Source organism: Bidens hawaiensis, unplaced genomic scaffold (genome assembly GCF_021521415.1).
Source record: "Bidens hawaiensis isolate Kalapana, Puna unplaced genomic scaffold, B.hawaiensis_p1.1 tig00011307_1, whole genome shotgun sequence".
In the NCBI taxonomy this organism is placed as follows: Eukaryota; Viridiplantae; Streptophyta; class Magnoliopsida; order Asterales; family Asteraceae; genus Bidens; species Bidens hawaiensis.
Window position 1 is genome coordinate 41074 of NW_027491881.1, and position 27604 is coordinate 68677.

Genomic DNA, 27604 nt, shown 5'->3' on the forward strand with positions numbered 1-27604 from the left:
TATAGTTGATACCGTAAAGGTTTCAGAATTATTCTAAGTAAATGCCAACTTTGAATGCATTTATAGTACAGAATGAAACACACTACAACTTTATTAACAAGAGTTAATGCTGCGTTTTAAGTTAAAGTTTATGCCCATGACATAACATAATTTCGATTTTATGGTCTACTAATGTCCTAAAACTATTGTTGGAACCTTTGTTTATCAAAACATTTAATGGCTTCACTATCAAAGTCCTGCTTGCTCCTCGTTTTTCAACTTTTGGCACGTTTCGTGTTTGTGGGCACTGACAATGGAGGTAATGACTATACAAAGCCAGAGATTGAGACTGATTACAAAGGTGGATGGGTTATTGACAACCCTAACGTGGGTGTGAGTGCCATGCATATACAGCTGATGCCTAACGATCAGGTTATCTGGTATGATGCCACATCACTTGGCCAATCGGCACGAGTATTGGAACCCGAGGGAAACTGTCCAATTAATCCAGATGCGAATAACCAACCCGATTGCTGGGCTCATGCTGTGGCTTATGAACGGAAAACCTCAAAAAGTAGAACTGTTGAGGTACGCGTTTACTTTTTAGTTAAGTTAACCATCAATGAATACATAGCAAATTATTTAGTTAACTTATATGCATGATGTTTATGGCAGTTGCGGGGTGAAACATGGTGTTCATCAGGACACTTGTGGCCTAATGGTAACATGTTGGCTACTGGAGGTACCTACAGTGGTGTAAAAGCGGTTAGATTGATGCGTATTGATGACCCAAAAGGAGATTTTATCGAAGTAAAAGATGCTCTTGGCGACTACCGATGGTACGTTTCTGGACCCTCTTTAAAAAAAGCATGCATGTTTAAATCAATTAACAGCTTATTAGATACAATCATTTTATTGTATATTTTACATTTTTTAAAGCATAGATATATAACGAAATAAACTATTTTCTAAGATTCAGGTAATTAGATAGAAAAACAAAAAACAAGGCTCAATTTTTTATACTAACCCGTTTCATACTTTTTAACATGTTAACTTATTGGTGCCCGTCAATTCAAGTCAAGTCAATTGACTAATTTATAAAAATGGGTTAAACATGTCATGTGTACTGCATTTTAAGTCTCTGGAATACCATTTAACAATAATAAATATATGATTCATATTCAGGTTTGTAAGTTTAACCATTAAATCCAAATCCATCAACATACTAACGATTTATACTTGTCGCTCGCTTACGGCTTCTACTTTACTCCTTATTTATACTGCATGTATATCATGAGTTTAAAGGTGTGTTTGGGATTGCTTATTTAAGCGAAAAGAGACTTTTTGTTGAAAGGACTTATAAACTTACGAATTTTTTTGAAAAGAGTTTTTAAAAAAGTGTTTGGATTAGGTTATCTGTTGGGGGAAACCAAAATTTCTAAAAATGACACTATTTTTAAAAATGAGTGTAATGGGTTTGAGGGTTAAAGGGGTGTAATAGTTAAATCAAACCTATTAAGTTAATAAATTACATATTTCAAACTTTTTAAAACCCCTTAATTTTGCCTTCTTCATAAGTTATAATCCATAAGGCCTTATGGTTTGCCAAACACCTTATACACCTTATTAACTTTTCAAAAAGTTAATAAGTTATAGGTTGATGAAAATAAGGAATCCCAAACACCCCCTAAATGAGAAAAGTATTTTCTATTGTAAACTGTCATTTTCGTTCATGTAGTATGATTACTATTAGAGGAAACATTATCTTTATATTATTTGGTTTGATTTGGTCATAATATTGATCCTCAATTATAGGAGTCAGTTGAGGATCCTAGTGCTATTTATTCTATTGTAATCGACTGTTGGCCAATCAATGAAAACAATTCAATCATTTCATTATCTTTCATGGTAATCAGAGCCAAACCTCCCATCCCAAATATGACCACATTCGAATCTTCGGATGTGCTTGCTATCCCAACATGACTGCCACTACAGCCCACAAACTCCTACCCCGGTCTACACGATGTGTGTTTCTAGGCTACCCATCCGACTTCCGCGGCTATCGATGCTATGACCCAATTACTGGCAGAGTGCACCTCTCTCGCCGTGTAGTATTTGATGAACACACCTTCCCTTTCAGAGACCTACCTCCTACACCATCCTACAAATTTCTTGATGACCCCACCCCCATCACTCCCCAATTTTTCCCATCCATTTACCCTACTGCCCAACCCCCGTCCACATCTTTCAACCCAAATAACCCCAACCTCAACTCATCCTCTACTGAACCCACTTCTCCTTCCCCACCCGTGGTTTCCACTGCCACCACCCCACCTTCACCAACTCCAAATACCATTACAGTTCAACCCAACCTCACCCCACAGCCCTCTAAATCTCCCTCACCATCCCCTCATACCACTAACGCCCACCCCATGCAGATCCACGCCAGAGGTGGCATCTCCAAACCGAACCCACGATACAATCTCGCTGCCACCACCAACATTTCACATGTCCCGCACTCTCACACCAAAGCCTTATCGGACCATAACTGGTTACGTGCCATGAACGATGAATTTAGTGCATTGCAGGCTAATAATACTTGGGAATTAGTTCCTCGGCCTGTCAACAACCCCGTCATTAGATCTATGTGGTTATTCCACCACAAATTCAATGCCGATGGCAACTTGGAGCGCTACAAAGCCCGTCTGGTGTGTAATGGAAAATCACAGACGGTAGGTGTTGATTGCACCGAGAAGTTTAGCCCGGTGGTTAAACCAGCGACTATTCGTACGGTTCTATCCCTTGCTGTGTCAAGCTCTTGGCCGATACACTAGTTGGACGTCAAAAACGCTTTCCTCAATGGCACACTTCAAGAAACTGTCTACATGCATCAACCACCTGGCTTTGCGGACCCCAACCATCCGAATCACGTCTGCCGTCTAAAGAAATCTCTATACGGCTTAAAGCAAGCTCCGCGGGCATGGTATTCGCGGTTTTCAACTTTCCTTATATCCTTGGGGTTTCGAAGCAGCAAGTGTGATACATCTCTTTTTATCTACACCAATGGCAGTCAACGAGCATACCTTCTACTCTATGTAGATGATATTGTACTCACAACTAATCAACCCACTCTTCTCACACGTATCATCACCTTGTTGTCTAAAGAATTCGCCATGACAGACTTGGGGTCCTTACACCAGTTTCTCGGCATTATAGTCACTCGGGATCATCAGTCAGTACACCTTGCCCAATCTCAATACGCTCGCGACATCCTTCACCGAGCAAATATGACCGCCTGCAAACTATGCCACACTCTGGTGGGCACGAGCTCCAAATTAAGTGCCAACGCAGGTTCTCCTTTACCTGATGGCACCCTATACCGCAGTTTAGCTGACGCCCTTCAATACCTTACCATCACCAGGCCAGACCTCTCATATGCCGTACAACAGATTTGTTTGTTTATGCATGCTCCGCGTGACTCACACTTTGATTTCATGAAACGGGTACTTCGCTACATTCATGGCACCATTGACCTCGGCCTCCGCCTGTCCATTTCCCACGACCACAGCTTAACTGCATACTCGGATGCCGACTGGGGAGGCTACCCAGACACTCGCCGATCCAATTCTGGTTATTGTATTTTCCTCGGTGATAACCTCATCTCCTGGTCATCGAAACGCTAGCCGACAATATCTAGGTCTAGTGCAGAAGCAGAGTACCGGGGAGTCGCAAATGCAGTTGCAGAAGCTACCTGGTTCCGAAACCTGCTTCTTGAGCTTCAAGCCCCGCCCCGCAAAACCACTACCATTTACTGTGACAACATATCTGCCATCTACCTATCTGGAAATCCTGTCCAACATCAATGTACAAAGCATGTGGAAATGGACATCCACTTCGTCCGCGAAAAGGTTCAACTCGGTCAGATCAAAGTCCTTCACGTCCCATCTTCGGAACAATATGCCGACATCTTCACCAAAGGCCTTCCAAGACACTCTTTCGAGACGTTTCGAGCCAGCATAAACGTCGTTGCATATCCACATTCAAGCTGAGGGGGAATATTAGAGGAAACATTATCTTTATATTATTTGGTTTGATTTGGTCATAATATTCATTATCTTTATATTATTTGGTTTGATTTGGTCATAATATTGATCCTCAATTATAGGAGTCAGTTGAGGATCCTAGTGCTATTTATTCTATTGTAATCGGCTGTTAGCCAATCAATGAAAACAATTCAATCATTTCATTATCTTTCAATTACTTTTGTTATTTTCGTCCAAAATTTTATTTTTTAGCATTTAAGTTATCGTGGTTTTATTTTCTTGTTATTTTATTCAAAATCATTGACCTCGTTAGTTCTACTCTGTTAAATTAATATAAAATGACACAAGTACCATTCAAATTGAAATTTATAAAATAAGTATCGAAATAAAAACCTTCTCTCTCTCACTCTCTCCTTCTCCCTCCATACCTAGCTCGCTAGGCCAAAATAATGTGAACCAATCTACCCACAATGGCGAGAGAGGGGTTCATAGTGGCTGACGGAGGAGAGGGCTCACAATGGTCGGAGAAGGTTCAAACGTTAGTAAGCTTGACCGGTCACCTTTAAGGTAGCTCGTCACAGATATAAGGTTTGCAAGTGGAGTTGAAGTTGGGTATGAAGAAGAAAGACCATGAAGAGAAGGAAACCCTAAATCTGATCGTCATGGAAAACGATGATGGGGAAGATGATCGAGGTGGGCTGTGGTTGTCGGGAAATGAGGAAGAAAAGGGGGGGGATAGGTTTTACCTGGATACTAGAGGTGGCTGGTTGCCATAGGTGAACCGCATATTGAGTTTTGACAGGGGGTGGTGAATTCTAACAGTTGTGGTGGCGCTTTCTGGCGATCTTCAAGAAAGACAGAGAATAGAGAAATGAGGTAGGGAAGGGGTTAAACACCTAAAATAAACATAAGTGCCCGCCATTTAAAGGAGTATAACTAACTGGGTTAACGACGTGGACTAAAATGACGATAAAATAAAACCACGATGACAAAGATGAAAAACAAAGCTTTTTGGACGGAAATGGAAAACGTGATGAAAGCACTGTGACGAAAATAACAGCATACTATTTTTTAGAGTTCCCGCCTAACCCATTTTTGTAAATAGTTTAAAAATCACTCATTTTGGTAAATAGTTTTTATCATCCAACCCATTTTGATTAAAAAAAACTCATTTTTTCCTATATTAAAAAAAGAAATTTAGATTGAAATCTGATGCATTATGAATTTTAATAATAAAGTTGATGTTTAAAATTCATTAAAGCGCAATATTTTTAACTTGAATTCATTAACTACGGACTATTTGAAGGTTGCTTGGGATTAGGAGTGAATGAATTCACTACAGACTATAAGAAGGTTACTTGACTTTTCTAACCAACTTTAACTAACTAATTGAAGAAACGTGGATCTACTCACTGGTAGCAGATCTACTTTCCTCGGGTGTGATTATACTATTTCACCGATGGTTCTTCTGGATCTGTGTTCTTCCACCTACAAAATGAACAGCGCCGTTACTTACCCCTCAGAAAGGGACAGAGGGGTCCTCTTTGGGGTAACCCTCCGGCGTGAGAATAAGTATATGTAGGAGAAGATGATAATGTGAGAGTAAGGGAATTTTGGGAAGTATTGCTTAAAATGCTGAATACTGTATGTTACTCTGTATGATTGTGTGATTGAATATGCTTCAATGTGAATCATTGTGTCTGTAACTGTGTACGTTATGATGTATTTATAGTGCTAGGGTTTCCACTGATTGAGCTGAGACCAAATTAGGGTTTTGTTGGCCTCCTCCAATCGATTTGCGCCACGTGTCCCTGGAGACACCTGGTGCTTTTTCATTGGTTATGATCACGTGGTAACCCATGAGTCATGCTGAGCTGTCCACCTTTCATTTAGCAGCTGTCAACATCAGCATATCCTTATTCCTTAAAAATATGCCTTCTGGAAGGTTGTCTGACGTGCACAATCAAGGTTGCCCCAATCCTGATTTGGATAAGGACGAGGTCGATTATGTGCATGTGTGATATGCGCCAATCGTGAGGATGCGCGAGGTCTTCTATTTATTCTCACGCGCAGATATTTCATGCGCAGATGTGATATGCACGAGCATGTGATATGCGCCGCGCGCTGGTGCGCCGCGCGCATATGTGATGCGCGAGCATATGTGTGCCTGGGCAGATGTGATATGCACGAGCATGTGATATGCGCCGCGCGCATATGTGATGCGCGAGTATGTGTGTGCCTGGGCATATGATGCCTGAGCATGTTTTGTATGCGCCATGCGCATAGGTTTTGGCTTTGTGCCTTCATAATGTGTTTATCTTGTGGGTTGACCCGCCTTGCTCGGTGTTGAGGCGGGTACACACCTCTTCAAGCCCCCCAGTCTAATGTGTGTCTTATCTCGCGCTAGCGCGGTAAGATAGATATTAGACTTACTGATGGGGTTTTGTCGCTTTCTTGGTTGTTTCCGTCGTTGCGCGAAGTTCTATCAATTTGGTTGAAACGAAGGGTCCAAACACGTGGTTGGTTGGTGGTGTCGTGCGCCGTAAACGTATCAGACGTTTCGTGTGCTGGAGGTGCTACAGTTGCCTTTCATGTCCCCTCGCACAGCTGTCTGGAACACGTGTCGCGCTCTCATTGGTTTGCACCTGCGAGTGGGGGCGCGTCTCTGCTCCGTGGCAGGTCCGTTACGTTTTTATGTCCCCTCAACAGTGTTAGGGACACGTGCCGCGCCCTCGTTGGCTTACACCTGCGAGTGGGGGCGCGTGAAATCCGATCAGTTACCACTTTTCTTTCTCCTGGGCCTATAAAAGCAGGCCCTTAGGAAAAATTTTTTATCTTCATCTTCATTGTTGCTAATTTTCGAATTTCTGCCTTTCATATTCTGAGTTGAGTGTATTCATCGTTTCGAATCTTCGATTATCTGCTGCTGCAGTTGTATGTCTGATAGTTCAGACTCCTCTAACCCCTCAATCACCTCTATAGCCTCTCGAAGACGCCGTGTGAAATCTGTGGTGATGTCGACATTAAAGCAAAAGGGCAAGGGGAAGAGGGTTGTTGAGACCACATCGGAGGAAGTAGGGAGGACCAAGGCCACGAAAAGGTGGAATGAAATCCCCTGCAAGTTGAGGCAGGCCGATCTCGACAGCCTCATCTCGTCACAGGGTTTCCCCCCTGTGTTTGGCTGCATGTTGCCTGTGGCCGGGCAGACGGCGGCGGACCCGCCTCCCGGCTATATTTCACTGTACACCCATTTTTTCACCCACTGCAACCTTCGTCTTCCGATGACAAGGTTTGTAGGCGCGGTGTTACGTTTTTTCGGGATTCATATATCCCAAGTCCATCCGTTTGGACTTGTGCGCATGACTCATTTCGAGTTCATGTGCAAATCACAGCGCGAGGAGCCCACCCCTCGGCGCTTTCAATTTTTTTACAAGCCCAAGATCCAAGATTCTTGGATCTCCTTTATTCCTCGCAGTCAGAAGGTTAAGTGCAGCACCGTGTCATTCAAGAGCCTTCATGACTGGTCTGAGAGGTTCTTCTACATCAGGGCTGGTGTAATCCCCATCCGCATGACGATGCGCGCGATCGATTCTGCGCCCGCGGATGCGGATGTTATTAAGAACCCAACCGGCGCCTGGGTTAAGAAACTGTCCGCCGAACCATCTCCCGCCAAGAAAATTCGCGAGGAGGCGCTGGTGGGGGTCGGCATGAGTAGGCTGTGGGCCGACAGCGCGCTTGAGCCTGTTATCTAAGTCGACGGGTTGTGTAAGTTTATTTCATTGCTTTATTTCTTTTTCTGCGCGAACATAATTCTTTTGCTGATATCACTTGACTTGTTTTTGCGCAGTCACCAAGGATTATATCCACGCCGCTTATGATGATCAAGTGGAGGGTGGCTCCGTCGCGCTTGGCGCTGGGGAGGTTGGTTTCCCAGATCGCTTCGATGACATGTTCATCCCAGTGGATCTGGAATTTGACTTTGATAGTGACGCGCCTGGTAAGCCTTCGCACTTATGCTTATTCCTTTAGAATACCAAAGTTTATTAACAGTTCTGTTGCTTGTATTTGCAGATGCGCTCGAAAACTACGAGCTGGAGCTCGCGGAAGAGGAGGAGGAGGAAGAGGAGGCGCCCCTACTAAAGCGCAAAGCTAAGGGGAAATCTGGCGCAGGGGGCAGTAAGAAACAGAAGAAAGATGACACCCCTGTCGCTCATCCCCATGCTCAAACGAAGGGACCTAAGGAAACCCAGGTGTTTACCACAAAGGTTTCTTTAGCTTCCCTGCCTGTGAAAGTGGGCAGACCTCCTGTCCACTTGAGGTATGGTGGCGTCACCTCCTCCGTTCGCGCGGCTGAAGAGAGAAGCAGTGCCGCGCCTGCGACAGGTATACTTTTCTTATCTTCATCTGATTGAATTATTATTAAACCTTTGCTCCTTTGAATGTTTGCAGGACCGGCGACGGTCGCAGATCAGCCGCAGGCGCCACAAGGTGCTGAGGCTACGCCGGGGGCTGCTTCGAAGTCCCCTGTTCTACCCTCTGAAAAGGGTAGAATGAACTTTATGGCGATGTTCGCCGCGCGAACAGAATTGCGCCACGGTATGTTTTGCACATTTGTCTTCTGAATTTTTTCTTTTGGATCCAGTCATAAACCAATTTTCCTTGTTGATTTGTTCATAGGAGTTGTAGCTGGCGTACAAGTTGCTGGTGACACTCCTGGCGCCGTTGCCGGCGCCGCTGGTTCTGCTCCTGCTCCTGCTAGTGCTGAGTCTCCCCTTATTGGGATTACAAAGGAGCAGGAAGCCGTATTGCGCGCCGAAATGGCGACGCCGAGACCTCCCTCGCCTCCTCCTACACGCAGCCCTCCCCGCGAAACTGGTTTGGAGCCCTCCAGGTCGCAGGAGAAGAGGCCTATTGAAGAAGATGAGGAGGATGAGGGGGCTCAAGCTGAGGACTCCATGGGAGACCGCGCCAGCCCTGCGATGCCACAAGACTTCGCAGCGCAGACTTCAGGTGGGGCTTGCGCTGACTTTTCTGCTTCATCCCCGCAGGTATGTTTTAATTTGTTGCTCCGCTGCGCGTACCTCCATATAAGTATGTTTTATGACTTAAAACATTTCTTGTGTTTTGCAGGGAGGTGACCACGTTTACCGCCCGAGATGGAATATTAATGAAGACAGTTCCTTCCAATCCATGGGCGTATGCGAGGACTTCTGGGCTCATGCCGTGCCTCCTACTGAAAGGAGGTATCAGAAGGAGCGCACCCGCGCGGACTTGCTGAATGACCATATTTTCGCTGGGTCGGCTTTCTTTGCTGCCTCCCAGGAGCTTCGTCGTGATTATATTAAAGTACGCGATGCTCTTGTGGAAGCCCAGCGAGTGGCTAAGGTGGCCGCCTGGAACCTTTCTGATGCTCGCGCACGAGCTGAGAAACTCCAGGCGGAGCTCAGCGAAAACCGAGCAAGTGCCAACACCGCCTTTATTAAGCGCGGGCATGAGCTCCATGCTGCGCGGGAGAAGCAGCAGGCGGCGGAGGCCGAAGTTGCCAAGTACGCGCGGAGAGTGCGTGTCTTGGAACAGCAGGCGGAGGCGCGTGACCAAGCTATCGTCCAGAGTATCACTGAGAAATCATCACTGGAGAGCGAGGTTGCGCGCCTGAAGAAGGAGTTGGCGGCCGCACAGGCCGATAGAGATGAGGCCTTGGCGACGGCAGCGTCCAGCCAGGAAGCACTTGATGCTGCGCAGGCGGAGAAAGAAAAAATTTTGGCGGCAGCAGCGTCTGATAAAGAGGAGCTAAAAAAGACCAAGGAAACTGTTGAGTTATTAAACTCCCAGGTTCCTGCCCTCGAGACGTCTGTTGTTGGCCTCGCGCAGGATCGCCAATGGCTGGTGTCACAGGGCATGACTCGTTGCGCTTTGGCGATGAAATATTCCGCCGAGTTTCAGGCCCTTGTGATGGACTGCAATGCTGCCGCGCGCTTGGTGGGTCGAGCTGAAGGGTTTACGGATGGGTATGAATATGGCATGTTGAAGAAGAACCCATCCAAGTACCCTTACAAGAGCGACGCGGCCTGCGCGGACATGGCCGCGGTGGGGGAGAAGTATATGAATACTCCCATCCCCATCCTTATGCAGGTACCTCGACCTTAACGAGTTTTTCTTGATTAATTTTCCAAGTGTTTTGTACTCAATACTTTTCTAATGATTTGCAGATAGCTGCGCTTGCTGACCAGCCCGACCTCGGCGCGCTAAAGAAGTTGCTCGATGAATGCGAGAGGGCTGGTGGCGATGATGGTGGCGCGGGGGATGTTGCCCCTGCCAGCGTCTCTGGCGCCGCGAAAGAATCTGCTCCTGACACCGTCGTGATAGAAGACTCCATTGAGGAGGAAGAACTTGACTATGGTCAGTTCGGAGATGAGGAGCGGGCCGCGCCAGATGCTGAGGGAGATGATGAGGGTGATGAAGCGGCTGACGTCGACGTGGAGACTTGAGAAGCCCTTCATCAAATTTTATATATATATATATATTTTTTTTTTTTTTTATACTTGTAATTTGTAACTCATCATACTTGTAAATTTCAATTGTATGGAATGAAACTTGTTTTCTCTTTTTCACATCTTGCTCATTTCCATTCATCTCTTCATGTTTGCTTGTATAGATATAAGATATGCTTGAACGTTAAAATAAGAACAAGGTTGTAAGGAAATTATTCACTTAACCATAGTCCTAATTTGTAAGTGGTTTCGCAGTATCTTGTTTATGCTGACATGCGCGATATCTTTTCTCAATTCCTTTTTTGCGCGTCGTTGTCGCGCGGTTTTTATATGGAAGTATGAGTTTTAGCCATTACATGTCAGCATGTGTTACTCAGATATCCACTATGATTCCACGCGCGACCTCGACCTGAGACCTTAACAACTATGATATGGCATGTACTTTGCCTTAGTTGTGTTTAAAGATTTTTATGATCAGGCTGCGCGGGATGTAAGATGGATGTTTGTGAGTGTTTTGAGCTAAGGCTCTTTGTTTTGGGCTAAGGCCCTGACGTTTTTAGAGTTAAGACTCATTAACGTGTTTGAGCTAAGGCTCGTAGGTTTGGGCTAAGGCCCTGACGTTTTAGAGTTAAGACTCGTTAACGCGTTTGAGCTAAGGCTCGCGCATGTATGTTTTACTTCGTTTTATTTTGTTTTGAAGTCAATATAGTGTTGTCATATTGCTCCAAATTAATAAAGGAAGTGTGAAACATGTATGCAAAGGTAATAGAACAAATATTGAAAGATAGCGCGAATCATCATTCGTGATGGCTTAAAAGCCTTGATTACATATTTGAACTTTTACATGAAGCATTTTCTAAGCTGTGCCGCGTTCCACGCGCGCGGTATCTTTTTTCCATTCAAATCTTTTAAAGTGTACGCGCCTTTCCCCAAATCTTCTGAAATTTGATAAGGTCCCTCCCAATTGGGGGACATTTTTCCTGGGGGTATCGCGCGGCTAGCTTCATTTGATTTGCTTGTTGAGCGTGAGTGCATGTAAGTTTTCTTTCTTTTTTTATTAAATTACTGTTTAATAAAAAAATAACTAATTAAATCACTTCACCTCACTCCATAACCACATTTCATTTTTCTTGAAGTGGCATTCTTTAACGCGCTGATTATAATATTTTTCCAGCTTTTTCTTGTATTTGGCTTCATTGATGATAGCCGCTTCTCTGCGTCCTTCAAGTAAGTTGAGGTCCAATCTTCTTTCGCGCTCGTTATCAGTCTTGCTCATCATGAGTACCCTATGGGATGGGCATCCAATTTCTGCTGGGATCATAGCCTCTGTCCCATAGGTTAGGCTGAACGGGGATTCGCCATTGCTAGTTTTGCTTAATGTCCTGTGCGCCCACAGGACATTAGGTAACTCTTCGACCCAAGAATGGGATTCTCCCTCCAACCTTTTCTTCAGCCCATTTAACAAACTTTGATTCGCGCGCTCCACTTGGCCATTCCCTTGAGGGTGGTAGACCGAAGTGAAGATTTGGTTGATGTGCAATTCTTTGAGCCAGCTGGATATCTTCCTGTCAGTGAATTGTTTTCCATTGTCGCTCACAATTTCCATAGGAAGGCCAAAACGGCAAATGATGTGGCTCCAGATAAATTGCTTCATCGCCTCAGCTGTGATTTTTGCTAGTGGCTTAGCCTCAACCCATTTTGTGAAATAGTCTATCGCCACTACCAAAAATTTCACTCGCCCTTGCGCTTGCGGCAGGGGCCCCACAATATCAATGGCCCATTTGTGGAAAGGCCATGCAGAGGTCACCGGAATCAAGTTGTTCTTTGGCCGCATGGTGTTTGGCGCGTAGCTCTGACATGCCTTGCATTTTTGGATTTCTTTTAGCGCATCCAAGTACATGCCTGGCCAATAGTAGCCTGAGCTCATTGCCTTGGCAACCACCATGCGCGGGCCAGCGTGTATTCCGCAGATTCCTTCGTGAATCTCCCTAATCACATAGCTTGCTTCTTCAGCATCCAGGCATTTCATGAGCGGTCCAAGGTAAGAGCATCGATATAATGTACCATCAAGTAGTTCATAGTTCTGCGCCTTGTGTCTTATCTTTCTCGCCTGTGCGCGATCGTCCGGTAACTTCCCCTCCTTCAGGAATTCCATTATTGGAGTTATCCAGGATGAAGGGGTTGTATGAATTACAAGGACAGATTGCGTTTGCACTGACGGGTTGCTCATCACTTCCACCCTGACATCTTTGCCAAAGTGATCAAAATTAGTTGAAGCCATCTTACTCAACGCATCAGCAGACTTATTTTCGCTGCGCGAGATGTGTATGATTCTGAAGAAGTCAAACTGCTCAACGAGCTTTTTTGCCTGCTCTAGATATAGAGGCATTGTGTTCTCCTTGGCGTCATAAAGGCCGTTGACCTGAGCAGCTACCAAGTAAGAATCAACATGGGCCTCTAGCCTTTTAACTCCAAACTTGCGCGCAATGCGCAGACCAGCCAGCAGGGCTTCATACTCAGCCTCATTGTTGGTACTCTTGAAGTCCAATCTAATAGCATAAGTATATTCATGATTATCAGGGTCCACCAGTTTGAGGCCTGCGCCGGACCCTTCGCTGTTGGAGGCTCCATCAGTGAATAGCCTCCAAACATCTTCTTCATCATTTGCTCGCGGAGGGTCTACCTCGCGCTGAGCTTCTTCAATCTTTTCCTCTGGGATTTCCGTGATGAAATCCGCTAAAACTTGACCCTTTATTGCTGGACGGGGCTTATAGGTGATCGTGTGTTCACCTAATTCCAGCGCCCACTTTGTCAGCCTTCCGGAGAGCGCGGGGCGTCGCAAGACTTGCTGGATGTTGTAACCAGTCAGAACTTCAATAGGATGACCATTGAAGTATCTATGGAGCTTGCGCGACGCGTGTGTTAGTGACAAAACTAACTTTTCCATGATGGAATAGCGCGTCTCAGGGTCTGTCAGCACCCGACTCACATAGTATATTGGCGTTTGGATCCCCTTGCGATCCACCAATAATACTGCGCCGATGGCGCGGTTTCCAGCTGACAGGTACAATGTAAGGGTTTCTCCAGGAAGTGGAGCTGTTAGCGCGGGCAGCTTTATGAGACATTCTTTTATCTCACTGAAAGCTTGCTCAGCCTCAGGCGTCCACTTGAATTGGCTCTTCTTCAAGCAGTTCCTCAAAGTGTTAACGAATGGAGTAGATTTGCTGGCGTGGTTCGCTAGGAACCTGTTGATTGACACCAATCTACCATTCAGCTTCTGAACCTCTTTCATGGTGGATGGTGAAGGCATGTCAAGGATGGCTTCCACCTTTTCAGGGTTCACCTTGAAACCATCCTTAGTGACCATTACACCAAGAAATTTCCCCTCTTCCGCGCCGAAAGTACATTTGCTCGGGTTGAGCTTCATGTTAACTTCCGTTAGGCGCTGAAGAGTTTCCTCGATGTCTTTGAGCATTTGTCTCTCCTCCCTGCTCTTGATCACCAAATCATCAACGTAGACTTCTAGATTTCTTCCGATTTGTTCACTGAAAACCGAATCCATAAGTCTCTGATAGGTGGCGCCCGCATTCTTTAAACCAAAGGGCATTTTTGTGTAACAAAAAACACCCTTGTCGGTTCTGAAGGCAGTCTTGTCTTCGTCCTGTGGTGCCATTTGAATCTGGTGATAGCCTTTGTAGGCATCCAGGAAACATTTGAGCTTGAATGGCTCCACGGAGTCCACCTTTGCGTCGATGTTTGGGAGGGGGTAACAGTCTTTCGGACATGCTTTGTTGAGGTCCTTGAAGTCAATACACATCCTCCATGACCCGTTGCTTTTCTTTACCATCACAGGATTGGCTACCCACGTCTGGTATCGGATTGGGCGGATGATGTTTGCGCGCAACAGGTCCTCCACTTGCTCATTCATGGCCTTCGCCTTTTCATCCCCCATGATTCTCTTTTTCTGAGCAATTGGCTCCACCGACTTGAACGTGTTAAGAGAATGTTGCTCCAAGTCTCGCGGGACCCCCGTCATATCGGAGTGTTGCCACGCGAAAACCGACGTGTATTTTGTGAGCAACCTTTTCATTCTCAATCTCGTTTCGTCTGAAATGGTAGCGCCAATTGTGACCGTTTGCTCTGGGAATTTTGGCGCATTGTCCGCCATTGGAAGTTTCATTCTCCCTTCCCGCGGCGTACTTGTCACTGCGCACAAATGATCGCGGTAAACAAATGTTATGCCTGTTGGTGTAGGGAACCCCAATGCGCCGTGCGCTGGCGACGGTACAGCATTAAATTGGGCAATCGTTCCCCTACCCAGGATCATATTGTGGCATGACGTGGTGGGCAAGACCAAGAAGTTGACAACTTTGGCTCGCTTGTGCTCATCATCCCCCATAGTTAGTTCAAACTGAATCTGGCCTAGGGGATGGATGATTTCATTTGAAACACCACAGATTGGTGCGTTCACAATTTCTAGCCGCGCTTGGTCTGCCGGGTCTAACTTTCTGAAACATTGCTCATACATAATGACAGATTCGCTTCCAGTGTCCACCAGGACCTTTGACACTTCGTAATGAGCAATGTGTGTGGTGATGACGAGAGGACTGCTTATTGAAGGGCCTCCCCTGATTCTTGGGAAGATGACTTGCTGCTCGCGCCAATCTCCGTGGATTTGCGCGCTTCTCTTTTTTGACGTCTGCCCTTGTCGTCCCCCTTCAGCCACACAGATTCTTTTGTATTTCTTGCTGGCAGAGGCTCCTTCCGGTTGCTCATCTTCTATTCTTTGGTTTTTCACCAAGTGAGCCAGCCTGCCTGATTTTACATCCTTCTCGATCGCATCCTTTAAATGATGGCATGCGTCGGTGTTGTGGCCCGGGGACCTGTGAAATTCACAATATTTGCCACTGTTTTGCGGTCCCTTGTAGTGTAGTTGCTTGGGGGGCTTGAATTGAACATTCTCAGTACTTAACACCTGTGAAGGTGTTTTAGTGAGGGGTGTCCATATTCTTGGCAGAGGTCTGCTAGGATCTCTGCCGCCCTCCCTCTTGTCACCCTCCCCGCGATTACGAACATCCTTTTGGGGCTGGGGTGAGCTTGGTTGCGCTTGCTTTTCTGCGGAAGAAAAACTTGTTGGCTGCAACCTGGACCATACAGAGTTCTGTTTGGCCCTCTTCTCTTTGCTGCGCGGTGATTCAGCCTGATGCGCTCTTTCTCTTGCCCTATCTTGGGCAATCTGTTTTTCATTTCTCGCGAAAACTCGCGATGCCTCCATTAACTTGGCCCACGTGGTGGGCATGCCATCTTTGCTTACGAGAGCTCGTCGTAATTGATCACTGCGCGCGCCTTGTATAAAGGCCACGCGCAGGAGTTGCTCGGTTATACCTCCGATTGCCAGAGACTCCTGATTGAACCGAGTGATGTAATCTTCAATCGTTTCATCATTCCTGCGTACGCAGTGCATGATGTCATCAGGATCGCGCGTGTGCCTGCGCTGCTGTACGAAGTGGGCTTGGAACTTTTCTAATAGTTCCTCAAACCCATCAATTTGCCCAGTCGGCAAGCTCTCGAACCATACCTGCGCCGCGCCCGTTAGGCAGCGAGCAAACATATGACACCATGTTGGCATCGTCCAGCTCTCTAGGTTTCCCGTGTTGTAAAAACCTTGCAAGAAATCGTCTGGATCTGTCGTGCCGTCATATTTACCCAAACCACTTGGCATCTTGGTCTTGTGCTGGATGGGAGCCTGCGCGATGCACGCAGTGAACTTTGAGTGTTTCACCAAGATGGCTGGTCTGTAGGGTGTGGTTACGTCCACTTGCCATCTGACTGGTGGGCTGTACGGCATGTGCAGATCCAGATCGGCTCTGGCTCCAGGCGCCATGTTCACAGGCGCGCGGAGCTGTGAGCCTCCTGCATGAATATCCCGCGTCTTCCTCATGCTATGCACTTCTTCATCACTGAACTCAGTGTGTACAGTGTGAACAGAATGTCCTTCTTCCGGCGCGCGCGGCCTTTTTGTAGTCTGCTTATCAAACGCTTGCCTTTGTGTTTGGTCGGCTAGCTTCTTCTGTTTGACCATTTCATTGTACTTTTCCATCAGACGCCGCTGCTCGTTTATGAGCCATTCATTCGGATCATTTGTTTCTTCTTCTGGACCCATTGGTCCTTTCAGTTTCGCGCCGGCCATATTTTGTAACGTGAGATCGTCTGGAGGAGTTTCAGTCTGGCCGTGAGGGGTTGTGACGAAGGGACGGTTGCTGGTGGTACGCGTAAAATCACGCGGAACCCTCAGAACCTGCTGTCCATCGTTAACACCCTCACGTTCAATATCCTCCAGAGCTTGATCAACGTTACGAACGCCAGAAACCATGGTGATTGATTTTTTTATGTAGATCTGATGAGATCTGATTGCCGATGTAACAGTGGATGGCGCCAATGAAGAAACGTGGATCTACTCACTGGTAGCAGATCTACTTTCCTCGGGTGTGATTATACTATTTCACCGATGGTTCTTCTGGATCTGTGTTCTTCCACCTACAAAATGAACAGCGCCGTTACTTACCCCTCAGAAAGGGACAGAGGGGTCCTCTTTGGGGTAACCCTCCGGCGTGAGAATAAGTATATGTAGGAGAAGATGATAATGTGAGAGTAAGGGAATTTTGGGAAGTATTGCTTAAAATGCTGAATACTGTATGTTACTCTGTATGATTGTGTGATTGAATATGCTTCAATGTGAATCAATGTGTCTGTAACTGTGTACGTTATGATGTATTTATAGTGCTAGGGTTTCCACTGATTGAGCTGAGACCAAATTAGGGTTTTGTTGGCCTCCTCCAATCGATTTGCGCCACGTGTCCCTGGAGACACCTGGTGCTTTTTCATTGGTTATGATCACGTGGTAATCCATGAGTCATGCTGAGCTGTCCACCTTTCATTTAGCAGCTGTCAATATCAGCATATCCTTATTCCTTAAAAAGATGCCTTCTGGAAGGTTGTCTGACGTGCACAATCAAGGTTGCCCCAATCCTGATTTGGATAAGGACGAGGTCGATTATGTGCATGTGTGATATGCGCCAATCCTGAGGATGCGCGAGGTCTTCTCTTTATTCTCACGCGCAGATATTTCATGCGCAGATGTGATATGCACGAGCATGTGATATGCGCCGCGCGCTGGTGCGCCGCGCGCATATGTGATGCGCGAGCATATGTGTGCCTGGGCAGATGTGATATACGAGCATGTGATATGCGCCGCGCGCATATGTGATGCGCGAGTATGTGTGTGCCTGGGCATATGATGCCTGAGCATGTTTTGTATGCGCCATGCGCATAGGTTTTGGCTTTGTGCCTTCATAATGTGTTTATCTTGTGGGTTGACTCGCCTTGCTCGGTGTTGAGGCGGGTACATACCTCTTCACTAATTAAGGAATGAATGCTTGTACCACCCTTTTAAGATAACCTATACTTATTTATAGCTAGGGTAGCACTCTTCAGTAATTCCATGTTTGTTGATACATTTTACTGATGGATCAATCAGTTTTTCAAATTAAAATGGTGTTTTTTCGATCCGTCGGTATAGCTTTCGAACCCCGTGAATGACCTTAATGTAACATATTCTTTTGAACCAACTGCAGGTATTCAACTAACCAGATCTTACCAGACGGGAGCGCAATCGTTGTTGGAGGCTGAAACGCTTTCAGCTATGAGATCGTGCCACCTTCACTTGAGTTCAAGCCTAATACAATCGACCTGCCTTTCCTTAAAGAAACATGCACGCCCGCAAAGGGACCATTCGAATACATCGAGAACAACCTCTATCCCTTCCTTTTCCTCCTTCCAGACGGAAACGTGTTCCTTTTCGCTAACAATCGAGCCATCACATTCAGCCCAGCATCCGGACAAACCATTCAACAACATACCGTGTGTCCTGGAGGATCTCGGAACTACCCTCCATCAGGTAGTTCCGCGCTCCTCCCATTAAAAATGTCCCAAGATAACACCCAGGCCCTTAGTGTTGAAGTTGTCATTTGCGGTGGAAATAGCCCCGACGCGTTCGAATTGGTCGACGCACGGCATGACAGAGTTCAAGAGTTCTTACCCGCTCATAAAGATTGTCATAGAATACATCCCATGAACATAGGTGCACAATGGGAGGATGAACAGGACATGCCGTCTCCGAGAATCATGGGGGATCTTTTACACCTCCCAACCGGTGATCTTATTATGCTCAATGGTGCACAAAAGGGTACTTCTGGTTGGGAAAATGCGAAAGATCCCAACTTTACACCTTTATTATATCAACCATTCAAGCCCATGGGTCAAAGGTTTACAGAGATGAACCCTACCAACATACCAAGATTGTATCATTCCGCAAGTGCATTGTTGCCCGACACTAAGGTTTTGGTTGCGGGTGGCACGCACCAGTACTACACTTTCAATGCCGAGTTTCCAACCGAATTGGGAGTCGAAAAGTTCTCACCACATTACTTAGACCCGAAGCTCAACGATTACAGACCGGTAATCGATGAGAAAGGCACTGATAAGTTGTTAAAGTATGGAAGACCATTCAAGGTTGCAGCTAGTCTCCCACTTGTAGAATCTTTTGAGTTAGGTGAGATTAAGGTAACTTTGTTTTACCCACCATTCACCACTCATGGGTTCTCACAAAACCAAAGGATTATTGTTCCTACATTAACAGAGGTTGATGATAATGTGATCACCGCATTGGCGCCACCGTCCGGAACGATTGCTCCTCCGGGGTACTATATTCTGTTTGTTAATTAGCTTGGTGTTCCTGGAACTGGTGTGTGGGTGCACATTGACTAGAAAGATATCGAGTTGTTTTTATCATTGAAATCTATAAATAGGGAATCAAAGGTGTAGGTCTTCAAGTATTATTGTCTAAATAAATGGTATGATTTGAACTTTAATTGTATTTATGATGTTCTTTCCAAATGGAGTGATTGTGGTAGTGATGAATAAAACAAGTGGTCGAATTGTGGTTTTTGAAACATTGGATGCGTGTCCTTTTGGTGATACGATAGATAGCTACTTTATTATATGTATCATTACGTATTACGAATTCATGTGTTACCGATGCTCCGGTGGAGAAAACGAGGCATAAAAGATCTTATGAATGTTACACTATTTCCTTGAGACTTTAAAGTGATTCCTCTCTCCATCAATTGCAAAACACTAAGCCAATTTTAATTTTAATGTTGAATATTTATGACCAAGGAAATCATTTGACTATCGTGTCATTACGAACTTACATAGTGGAAGCATTAAACATTCGTTAAAACAGACAGAATTGTATTCACTACAAGAATTCTTGTCTAACTAGTCAGGATCTTTAGGAACGACAATGGTTGTCGGGATATCTTGGTTTAAGGCGATGGGATGTTGTCAGCACAGGCTCCATCATATTGTTAAATTTTTGCCAACCTATACAGACAGCATGCCATCGGGATATGGTTAGTGGGAAATGAAAATTTTTTTTGGTGCTTTGGAAAATCTTTTCCTGATGAAATGCCGTCGGACAACGAAATTTACTATATCTTTCATTTACATTTATTAGGTGGTTCACCAGCGAACACATTAAAGAATAGGCCAAGTACCACTCTTGTTAATGAGATAGATGTATTGCATGCATAACACTTAATCATCTGATTATAACTAGTTTGTCAACCAAGGCTTTGAAGACGATGAATCAAGTCTTAACCCCTGATTGTCCAAGAAGCAAGACTTATAGGTGATAAGTTGTTTATCGACTTAGGTTAGTTGCCTATGGTGCCGACTTCAGGAGAAGGTAGTGACTCATGTCTTATAATTAACCCCAGATCGTGAACGATGAAAGCTTCATTGATGGTGATATAGAAGATGAAGATACACACAATTAGGATGAAGAGGATGAAATAAATGTTAATAATTAAGGATGACAACGATGATGATCTTGTAGACACATTGTATAGTAGTGATGATTCCGATTGTTTATTAATGTATGTGGACACTTGCATCTACACTTCGTTATTATATTGCTTATTAGTTGTTTAAATTGCGAATTATTATTTTTTTAATAATAAAGCTGTGGAGTTATTGTTAACTTATTTCTATTAGTACTAATATTGTAAATATTTATAATATTTCTTTAACTTAAATAGTATATATATCTAACTATTTATATATATGTCTACCATGAAATCTTACGTGTCGTTCTCACGTTGCACCCCACCCCCTCTAAAGCCATCAGACTGTTAGGCCTCTCATTAATATAACCCAGTTTTGATCTGAAGAGTAGGCGTGACCCGATTAACTGAAATGGGTTATAATAAATGAATATGAGTTATCTCATAATTTGTAATCACTCAACAAACCCTAAAGCAGCCTCTTCATCTTCTCCGTCGACTGCCTCTCTCTTCTCATTCTCTATTATTCTATTTCATCCTAAATTCAGTTAGTCGTTTTTGATTCCAAAAAACAAATAGATGGTTAAGGTTGATTGTAATATCCTCATATCCGTCGATCTCATCGCGTCCAACTGATTCTCCGACCTCGTCACATAACTCCGGTTTATTGTTGGCGTTAAATAATTAGGGTTCATGATTTACAGAAAGTCAAAAGGTTCATATGCTGAAAATGATTTTGAGGATGTTGAAGGTATCATTCCTGTATTAATCTGTGTAGTATTTTTGGCTTTCAACTTCCAAAATCTCTTTTAATCGATTGGATATCAGAAGTGCGGTGAAAGAACAGAGATGATGGCAGCCTCAATCGTTGTTCCTAATGCCGAGAGCTTTACAGGTCTACAATTCGACTTGAAAATTCGTCTTCATTCTCACATTAAATTGAAAATAAGGTTTCTAACACAAACTTGGTGATATATGGCTTTAGTTTTGAGATAATTTATTAATTACCATTACTATCCATTTTTTTATCTTCAGTTTAGGGTGTTTTTCCCCATTCGTGATTTTGGTGTGAATTTGATGTTAGGGTTTTTTATTTACAACATAATTAGTCAAAAACAGGGCAATCCCCCTTGCAATTTGATGTTGAATTTACGGTGTTTATCCAATTTTGAGGTTCGATTATCAGCAATCATGCAACAAAACAAATTATTAAAATAACATATGATTACAAATAATGAGAATTTCAAAATCATATATCACAAAACTCTGTCGAGGGATAGATATTCAGTTAGGTTTTTCTTCGTAATTAAATGTATGAATTATGTGTACCGGATTTTAATTGGTTGTTTCTTTGATTGTTAGGATAAATTTGGTAGTTGGATGCAGGTGTAAGGCCCTACTTTGGATGTTGGATTTACTCATAAACGCAGTTCTAAATATCAGAGTTAATTAAAACTTCACGCGGAACATTAAATTTCAATCAAAATATGTTACATAATATTCAAATCTTGTCTTAACAAACATTCAAGTCGTTTAAACATAAAACATAGTCTTTTAAAAAAACATAACATTTCCTTGAGATGTCAGTATCTTCAATTCCATGCCATGTGTTCCCCTCAAGCGAGCCGTCTCATCCTACTCACTTGCGTGCATACTAAAAGTCAGCTACGCTGAGTGAGTTCTAGTTAATTATACAACATACAACACATTCATATTTACATACTTTCGTTCATACTTTCATACATTCGTTCATCATACACTTACTTACCCTAATACCTTACGTTTTAAAGAGCATTACGCCCTACTTTCCTCGAGTATTTCTTACCTCGAATATTATTAGGGTTCGGTTCCCTCTTGCCTCGAGTATTATTAGGGCCCGTTCGCTTTTGCCTCGAATATTATTAGGGTTTGGTTCCCTCTTGCCTCGAGTATTATTAGGGCCCGGTTGCCTTTCGTTACCATACAACCATACATTACCTTTCCTTGTATTATCCTTATAAAATTCATACATATATACATACATATCATACATGCATTATTCATGCATACTTCATCTCACATACTCATTTCATACTTACTACATAATACCTTCCTTAACAATACGTGCAATACCCGAAGGTCGTTCACGTATTGTCAAGTATTAATTCATAATATAAACATAGTATCACATTCATCATTAAGGCATGCACTTACTATCTAAGGTAAGTGTATTAACGTTCACATTGAGTATGCACACAGCCAAGAAAACATAACAAGGAAATGGGGCTAGAAACTCACATGGATCCTGTTTCTTTCTCCGTTAATTGTTAATCCCTTATTTAATTGAGCTTTGTTAACTGTATATGAGTTACACGTATCAATACTTATCCTAATTGTATTTCAGCCAAAATGGCTAAGTCTGGTCTAATCTAATGGTCTCATTTTAGATTACTTTTACTTAGAATATTTTTTTCCTTAAGTCCTAATGTATTTGAATACAAGGTATTGAATTATTTTAGTATTCTTTCTTTCTTTTATACTTCATTACTCCAATCCTTGTTAAATCTTTCTTTCTCCCTTTTCTGTTCAACTAGAATACAATGTAATCGAGTAGCATATTGTAATCGAGTCTTGTATGTTAATCGAGTCCACATTGTAACCGATTTTCATGTGTATTTGAGTTTCCTTGTAATCGGGTCTCTTTGTAATTGGGTTCAATTATAATCGAATGTTATTGTAATAGAGTACAATGTATGCGAGTCAATGTAATCAACTTTCAATGTAAGCGAGTGTTATTATAATCGACCCATTGTAAGCGAGTGTTATTGTAATCGACCCACTGTAAGCGAGTGTTATTGTCATCGACTCACCGTAAGCGAGTGTTATTGTAATCGACCCACTATAAGCGAGTATTATTGTAATTGACCCATTGTAAGCGAGTGTTACGTAATCGACCCATTGTAAGCGAGTGTTATTGTAATCGACCCATTGTAAGCGAGTGTTATTGTAATCGACCCATTGTAAGCGAATATAAAGTAATCGAATGAGCTTTGTGTGTGAATTCCAAAAGTAAGCGAACGAGCTGAACTTCATTTAAATATTAGGTCACGGTTTGGTTCTTTATTATCGTTATCTTTACCTATTTTAACCCTAACACCTTGTCATGGCTCAGTATGGACTCATAAATGTTTCCTTAACCGTTTTTGGTCAAAACTTAACCCAGGTAACTATAAAGTTTGAATCTTTGTGGCTAGAAACATTTAAGACTAGATCTAGGGTTTCTTTCATGAACCATTTATAACCATAAGTTCGTTATGTCCATTTTAACATCAAGTTTGCTACTTTATGGTTCGTTTATACCCGATCTACTCTAGGGTTTAGTTTCATGGCTAACCGTTCATAAAAACATAATCTTTTAGATAAAGAACATACCTTTTAAGTGTTCATTAGGTCACAATTAGCTTGGTTATGAACTTTAATCTTGTATTTAGCTTGTACGTTCAAGATATATCAAGAATCCAAGTTCGGTTTGTTCTTGGACCTCTCTCTCTCTCTCACGATCGATTAAGATGTAGGTGTATGTGTGTGTTTTGAGTGTGTAGAGATTTGTGAAAGATGAAAATGAGGATTTAGGGTTTTAGAGAGGTTTAAGGGAGTATTTATACTCTCTTAAGCCCATGGACCTAAGACCATCACTGTTTGATCCACCTTTTAATATTCCAAGTCCATACTTCTTTCTTTTATTTAATCTTAATTAAATAATAACACACGTTTCAAAACATAAACTTCCTTTATTTATCATTATGAAATTTTAGGATGTTACAGTAGGAGTTATTTCTAGGGTTTTGCTTCACCTTATTTAAGTGATAATTCGTATTATATATGTTGGATATGAGATTGTGTTTATTTCTTATATTTGAATAGGTGTGAGTTTTTGAGTGCTTTGTGTTTTCGAGAATAACACATATCACATATATGATTTTTCCTGAAATCCATGGACAAGTTCTGCAATATAGGTTTGTGGATATCATGGAGGGTGTGTTAATTGAGTGCGTGCTGAACATATTTGCGACATCTACTATACCACAATGCTATTTCCATGTGTGAAATTTTGTGTTCTGAATTCTCTTCTAAGGTTAGTTTTTTACTCATAATTGTTCCGTTATGCACACTGAATGATGATCGCCTAATTTTAATTAGGTATTAATAGCCCTAGCGGAGTTATATTTGATTGATGACTATATTTAACTTTGGTAGGTAGCTTTGTTCATACGCTAGATTTATTTGATTTTGAACTTTCAGGTTTTCTTTTGATTATGTGATTTCATTTGTTTGTGATTCTTAGTGCTGGTAATTCAATCAATTGAAACTGAAAGGGATTATGTTTTGCTAAATAATAAATTTGGCTGAAGTTATTGAATTCATGACTTAGGTTATTGAATTTATGAAGTAAGAATCTTAAATTTAGGCTCCAAATTTCACTGAAGTTATTGAATTCATGTGGTTTTTTAATTGTTAAATGTGACATTATATGAATTTTTAACTGTGAGGTTGTGATTTTTTTCCTCAAGTTTGTCAAATTATATTGGCACTTTGCGATTGACATTTAATTCTTTCTTACTTTCTAGGTTACAAATCAAAATATTGAGCCACTTCTTTCTATCTCCAATCTTGAACAGCTAACGTTAATACATTATCAAATTCAATTTTGGGTCAAGTTATTACATATTATGGAAATGGTTAGGTTTTTTAAGCCGAATTTAGTCAATTAGTGACCATAAACTATAAAGCAATTCATTGCAAGCTTTGGAAGCTTTAAACAATTGATTTCATTCAAGTTTGTCACCTGAATTTGACACTACTTGTTTTCATTGTGTCTTAATTTATAAACCTGGCTTGGGAATTTTTTATTTTTTCAGCCCCTATACCTCCTGCATGTCATAACCAAAGTCAAGCGAGGAATTTCTAACATTCTTAAGCGTGTTCGAGGTGTGTTTGATAAGGTATTTTCTTCGAAAAAATCAATTTAAATATCTCGAAAAACCTTTGCTCACAGCCCAAGTTGCTGCTCTGAACCAAAGTTTTAAATTTTCATCATATATCATTTTGCAGAACTACAAATTGTGGAAGACCACTCAAAGTAGTAGCATGGGATATTATAATTTGTTGAAACAAGTTAAAATACGTAGGTTCTTATTTTCCAATGAATTAAGTGTAATATATGAATTAAGTGAGATTGCACTAATTTTGACGTTATTTTACTAATCTCATGAAAATAACGTTAAAAATGGCGGAAGGTTAATCAGGCATCATGTGGTGGCGTTGATAGCCGAAAGACAAGGGTACATGCACCGATCAACCGGTGTTCCGATGATTGAGTGTTATGTGCCTTATGTCCAAGGCTTGATGCAAAACCACTATCGAGCCGGGGGTCTCACCGGAAGCAGCCTCTATATCCCTATGGGGTAGAGGTAAGGCTGTCTACATCTTACCCTCCTCAGACCCTACCATAACTTTGCTATTGGTGGGATATACTGAGTTCGATGATGATGATATGTATTTTTTATCAATTTAGGATGATGCAACTGTATGAAATTTTACCTATGAATGATTTGATTGGTTATGTTTTATCTCTGTTAATTGAACATATAAACACAAATTAATTAGTTTGAAAACTATTCAAACGAGTCGAAAGACGACTAAAATGTTTCCTTAGATGGATCGCACTTTTTTTTTTTTTTGCAAAAACACGAGCATATAAAAAAGCTTGTCTCATCATCATCATCATCATCATCATCGTACTTAGTATATCCCATAAATAGCAAAGCTATGGTAGGGTCTAAGGAGGGTAGAATGTAGATAACCTTACCTCTACCCCGTAGGAATAGAGAGACTGCTTCCGGTGAGACCCCTGGCTCGATAGTAGCTTTGCATCAAGCCTTGGACATAAGACACATAACACTCATCATCATCATTGTACTCAGTATATCCCACCAATAAAAAAATTGTTTGCTATTTTAAAACCTAAACAACCTGTTTACAAACGTAAACAAACATAATTGTAGGGGTGTTCTTCGGGTTTCGAGTTTTTTTGGTTCTCGGGTTTCAAAGTTTTAAAATTGACCCGAATGTAACATCTATGGATTTCTCTTGCAAAATGGCTAGTCTTTTGTACTCATTTAATAAAGTTCTCGTATTCATTTCATCGTCTACATTTATTAGTGTTGAATTATATGTTATTTATTGAATAACATTAACTTTGTATGCGTAATTTTATGATCCTACACTCATTTCATCATAAACATGCTTAATCGTTAATATGACACGTTGAACCGGAATGCCTAGATTAATTTTTTATAACATGTAACAAAATATTTTGTTATTATTAATTTTATCTTAAGTATTTAAATTAATCCTAAGATGGAACATTGTTGAACCTTCTAGGTTAAACTTGTTTCCCAATTTAGTTTATCTTGTTCTTTTAATTTAAAAAAAAACTATAATTGCCGTGCACAATATGCATAATATGTTTATTATTATTATTATGTTTATTTTTATTATTATTATTATTATTATTATTATTATCATTATTAATATTAAATTATCTATTAATCTTTAAACAAGTTTTATCTCTAGCTAAATCATATTCAAACCTCAACTTTTAGACTATAAATAGAGCCTCTCATTCTCATTATTTTTCACACCAAATCTCATTATCTCTATTCTCTCTAGCATAATCAAGTAAGTTTTACATGTTTTCTTTGTTGTTCTTCATATTTCTTTGATTTTAATCTTGTTCTTATGAATTTCTTTTAGTTTGTTCTTATGTTCTTGAGTTTTGTTTTGAATTTTCATAGTTGTTCATATACCCTCACCATGATCATCATAAATTGTTAATAAAACCCTTATTTTTTTCTTTAAAAGATTATGATGATCATGTTATGCCAAGAAATCACAATTATTTTCTCAAGATCTTGGATCAAAGTATAATTCTTTCCATGAACAACTATGAATATTCTTATGATCTTCAAATACTCATTTTATCATAACTGAAAATTATAATATTTACATAATTCGTCATTATACTTTCACAAATGTCAATAAACATCCTAAACTGTAATATTTACACTTTTATCATCGTACTTTCTTATTTATTAAATCATTCTAAAACATTTTAAGTTAGTACACAAATAGAGTATAAACCGTG

General features: G+C 41.9%; 1 pseudogene; it reads left to right on the forward strand.

The window, feature by feature from the left end:
• The first annotated feature begins 216 nt into the window (after positions 1 to 216).
• On the forward strand, positions 217 to 19339 carry LOC143537709 (putative aldehyde oxidase Art an 7 pseudogene; annotated as a pseudogene).
• Positions 19340 to 27604: the final 8265 nt, after the last annotated feature.